The sequence below is a fragment of the Bidens hawaiensis genome, unplaced genomic scaffold (genome assembly GCF_021521415.1).
Source record: "Bidens hawaiensis isolate Kalapana, Puna unplaced genomic scaffold, B.hawaiensis_p1.1 tig00056730_1, whole genome shotgun sequence".
Lineage (NCBI taxonomy): Eukaryota > Viridiplantae > Streptophyta > Magnoliopsida > Asterales > Asteraceae > Bidens > Bidens hawaiensis.
The window spans coordinates 51,397-56,762 of NW_027506367.1; the positions used below are offsets into that span (position 1 = coordinate 51,397).

Consider the following 5,366-nt stretch of genomic DNA (forward strand, 5'->3'; position numbering starts at 1 on the left):
ACGGGGATTCAATGCAAATACTAGCTTGACTCATTATTGCCGAGATAATGGCCTACTTCTTCACATCCACCATGCAATGAATGCTGTTATTGATAGACCGAAGAATCACGATATGCACTTCCGTGTACTAGCTAAAGCGTTACGTATGTCTGGTGGAGATCACATTCATTCTGGTACCGTAGTAGGTAAACTTGAAGGGGAAAGAGACATCACTTTAGGGTTTGTTGATTTACTACGTGATGATTTTATTGAAAAAGATAGAAGTCGTGGTATTTATTTCACCCAAGATTGGGTCTCTCTACCAGGTGTTCTGCCTGTAGCTTCGAGAGGTATTCACGTTTGGTATATGCTTGATTTGACTGAGATATTTGGGGATGATTCCGTACTATAGTTCGATGGAGGAACTTTAGGGCACCCTTGGAGAAATGCACCTGGTGCGATAGCTAATCGAGTAGCTCTAGAAGCATGTGTACAAGCTCGTAATGAAAGACGCGATCTTGCTGTTGAGGGCAATGAAATTATCCGCGAGGCTACCAAATGGAGTCCTGAACTAGCTGCTGCGTGTGAAGTATGGAAGGAGATCAAATTTGAATTCGCTGCAGTGGACACTATTGATTAAATTCCAAGCAACGGATACTTTGGATAAGGATAATAAGATATAACGTTCGTTCTCTTAATTGAATTTCAATGAAATTCGGCCCAATTTTTTAGTAAAAGATTGGGCCGAATCGAACATGCATATATTTTACATACTTATATAGATATAGAAAATTTCAAAAAAAAACTCGAAGACTAAACAACTCAAATCATTCTATTTTTGTATTGGATCCACAATGAATCCTATGGATCCTTAGGATTGGGATATTCTTTTAGATCCTATAGTTTCCCTGGATCGAGACAGGTATCACAACTCTTTCTACCCATCCGGCATATTGTCCTTTTTATTCCATATTCGTATTGTAATAGAAACTTAACTTATTATTAGTTATCAGACGAGATTTTACGAACAAATTGTTCCTAGGTTTGTGGAGAGAACAAATCCTTTTTTCAATACTCACACTTCTTATTAGTTAATAATTCTAGTGATTGTATTTATATGCTTATTCTTGATAGGAAATACAATATTCAAAATTCAAATAAATGATTTTTCGTCGAATGACTATTCATCTATTGTATTTTCATGCAAATATGGAGCAATAAAACTATATGAAAAGATGTTGGTTCAATTCGATCTTACTTAAGAAGGAGTTCGAACACAAATGTAGGCTATGTAAATCAACGGGTAGTCTTGGTCCAATTGAAATTGAAAATGCCAGTGAAAGTCAAGATCGGAATATAAATGACAATTACAGTAATGTTGATCTTTCTTTTGGCGTCAAGGACATTCGGAATTTCATCTCTAATGATACTTTTTTAGTTAAAGAGAATAATGGGGACATTTATTCTATATATTTTAATATTGAAAATCAAATTTTTGAGATTGACAATGATCCTTCTTTTTGTAGTGAACTAGCAAGTTCTTTTTATCGGAATTCTAGTTATCTGAATACTAGATCTAAGAGTAAGAATCCCGACAATGATCCTTCCATGAATGATCCTTCCATAAATGATCATTCCATGAATGATACTCAGTATATCACATGAATAGTTGCATTGACAGTTATCTTCAGTCTCAAATGTGTATTGATAGTTACACTGTAAGTGGTATTGACAATTCCAGTCACAATTACATTTTGCGGTGAAAGTGGAAATAGTAGTAAAAACGCGGATGCCAGAATGAGTGATCAAATTATACGAGAAAGTTCTACTGATCTGGAAAGTTCTAATGATCTGGATGTACCTCAAAAATACAAGCATTTGTGGGTTCAATGTGAAAATTGTTATGCATTTAATTGTAAGAAATTTTTTAAATAAAAAATGATTCTTTGTGAACAATGTGGATATCATTTGAAAATGAGTAGTTCAGATAGAATCGAACTTTCGATCAATCCGGGTACTTGGGAGCCTATTGATGAAGACATGGTCTCTCTGGATCCCATTGAATTTCATTCGGAGGAGAAGCCTTATAAAAATTGGATCAACTATTATCAAAGAAAGACAAGATTAACTGAGGTTGTTCAAACAGGCATAGGGCAACTAGACGGTATTAACGTAGCAATTGCGGTTATGGATTTTCAGTTTATGGGGGTAGTATGGGATCCGTAGTTGGGGAGAAAATTACCCGTTTGATTGAATACGCTACTAAATAATTTCTACCTCTTATTATAGTGTGTGCTTCTGGAGGGACACACATGCAAGTAGGAAGTTTAAGCTTGATGCAAATGGCTAAAATCTCTTCTGCTTTATATGATTATCAATCTAATAAAAGTTACTCTATGTGTTTTGGTCAAAAATTGACAAAGGTAATATCGTAACCAAATTAGTAAAATGGGACCAGGAGCTTGTAAAAATGACTTTAACACAGAGATTTGTTGCGAGGAAAAAACTCGTTATCCTGACGATAACAAGAAAAAAACCCCGGGCGGTGAAAACTATCACCACCGGTTTATTAATAACAAAAAGTGGTTACAAGTATGGAGCTAAAACTCGATCGTGATTACAGAGAATGCGAGTACTAGTAAGTCTCGTCTGTCTAGAGTGTGTGTGTTGATCTGATCTTATTTCTTTATTTATAACAAGAGGAGACTAACAACATTGCCTATAATTTTGGAAATAGTAGACTAAATCCTATTTAGCCGTTAATCACTCCATTAAGCACGTTCCCTTTTTCATCATGTTCTATTAATGGAATGTCCAAGTCTTTAGGGAATCAAGCCAACGTCCCTTGACCTGTTAAACAAGGAAAATAGCAAACAATATGTTAGTTATACAACATATTTAGGATACCTGTCACCTTGGAGGATACCATTTCCGTGAGCTATCCTGAACATATTGCATGCTAAGGATACCGAAAATCCGAGCCCTAACAATTGTCCCCAAATTTAACAGCTGTAGATATGGATTACAGCTGTAAAATTTTGAATGTTGAATTTTGAATTCTTGCATGTGCGATGGATCTCGCTGAACGTGTCACACATCCTGGAATTTCGCTAAACCGTAGATTGCCCATATAACTACCCGGATAACACTTTCATCCATCACTCACTTTATCTAGGTAATTTCTTCCTTCTTTCTTTTCTCTTATCTTCACGAAATCATGGCCCCATAGCTTCATAATTCTGGCATCGAAGATTTTGTGTCACAAAATCTCCTCGCTAACCCTGCGAGTGAGATATGTACTTTTGGTAATTCCGACATTGCTAATCTTTAGTCTCGGGGTTGTTTTCCTCCGGGAACTATTTTCAAGCCTTTGATGCCGCCATTTCTTCCGATCTTGTTTCAAAAACCTGGTTCTGTTTTCCATACTTGCCTTTCAAGATTGGTTTTTCTTACCCATTTCCGGCCTTTACTACCGAGTTCTTTAATAGGACTGGTCTTAGCTTTGCTCAAACCATGCCCATGATTTGGAGGACTTTGTTCGTGCTGGAGAGATTGATTGCTGAACATACTATTGACTTTTCCCTTTCTGAGCTTGCTTCTGTCTATGACCTCCGCAGCCATGGATCCTCAAGATACCTTTTTAAAACCAGATCTGGTCGAACCCCACTTGTCCTGAGAAATACCCAAAATAATGACCAGTGGAAGAGACAATTCTTCTTTATTAGGAGGGATTCTCTTCCACACTTTGAGACTCTTCCTGGGTTTCTAAAAGTAGTATATATTATCTTGAAGATGTATGCGGATATCTTCGTAATTGATATCTTTTTGTCTTTGCAGCTCTGAAGTTCTTCGAGATTGCCCCTCCCAGTAAGGATACCGAGAGCAAGCTGTCTTCTTTCTACCTCATTAACGAGGAGGAAAGAACATTTCTTTTCCAGTCCGGTCTCCAAGTACCCTCGCCATCAGCTGGCTCTGTTATGTCTGGTAAGAAACATTGAGATGTTAGAAAAATTAAGGGTCAGAGATACTAACCTGCACTTTTGTAGGAAAATCTGCTTCAGTTTTCATCCTTGACGACATTGAAAGCATGGTCTCCACTCGCAGCACCAAGAAAAAGGAAGCCACTCCTGTCCTCCAGCCAAAACTCGAAAGCAGTCGTGCCAAAGGTTCTAAGAAGAGGAAAACCCAGGAGGTCTCCGATTCTTCTCCGACCTGGAACCTCGAGTTTAACAAGGTATGCCTTCTGATCGTATCCCCATATTTTGAAGATAACATATGCTGAGCATAATTTATTTTGGGCAGGGACTGGAGCAGCTATCCTCATGCTTTAACGATCTACATTACGAACTTCTTGACGCCAATACCCGTATAGCCGAGATGCTAAAGATCGCAACTGCCAAAACCAACCTCCTTGACAAGAAGACCAAGGAGATTGAGGATTTGAAGCAGGAACTCTCGCTAGCCATAAAGGAGCTCGTCCATCAAGAAGCAGATAGTTTGGTGAAGATCCAAGAAGTTACTGAGGGGGCGAAGAAGTCGACTACTATCTCCATTTTCCAGTCCCGGCTTAGGATGGCCAAGGAGGCAAAAGATGCAGGACTGGAGACTCCTTTTTGGGATGTGGCTGCTTGGGAGAGAGTCTTGGCTGAGCTTAACGGTGAGAATGTGGAGGAGGCTAGTCCGAGTGGAGCGGAGAAGGCAGCGGAAGAGGCTGTGGAGGTGGTGATCAAGGATGCAGTGAAGGCGGTTGGTGATGGAGCACAATTGGGCGATGATAGCAGTAAAGAAAAGGCTTGAGCCCAATTTTTTAAGGTTTATGTGTTTGTTGATGGTTTGATGTTGGGTTGTAATGGCTGTTGAACAATTTTTAGTTTCTTGTCTTGAACAAGTAAGCTTAGGATAATAGGATACATGGGTGGAGAGATCTTGACTTTTCAAGACGAAACCCATGTTATCTTGACTTTTGACCATTTAGCAATGCTTGGGTGGATGGATCTTCCACTTGTTGAAGATGAAGCCCTTGTATTGTCTTTCTATCCATCTGCACTTAATATTAGTAACAACATAACCTTTTGGTTTTAACATTGTGTTCTATCTGTTTGTTACTTTGGATAACTTGTTAGAGCATGCGTATGAAATATTCTTAAGTTTTTAAAATAAATTATCTTGAGGATAATATATCTGTAACAGAATTCTTAAATTCATCTTATTTCAAAGTAAAAAACTTTAAGGATTTTATCTTTGGAAAATATGTTTTGATCCCTATTATATATTAAGATGAAACACCTATAAGGATAATATACCCTTAAGTCTTGTGTAAATATGAATTGTCATATTTAAACCAAAAGATTATGTCTTGAAAGATAAAATATGTAAAAAAAACTAAG

General features: G+C 37.7%; 1 pseudogene; it reads left to right on the forward strand.

The window, feature by feature from the left end:
- Positions 1–1,206: 1,206 nt before the first annotated feature.
- On the forward strand, positions 1,207–4,776 carry LOC143617655 (acetyl-coenzyme A carboxylase carboxyl transferase subunit beta, chloroplastic-like; annotated as a pseudogene).
- The last annotated feature ends 590 nt before the right edge of the window (positions 4,777–5,366 follow it).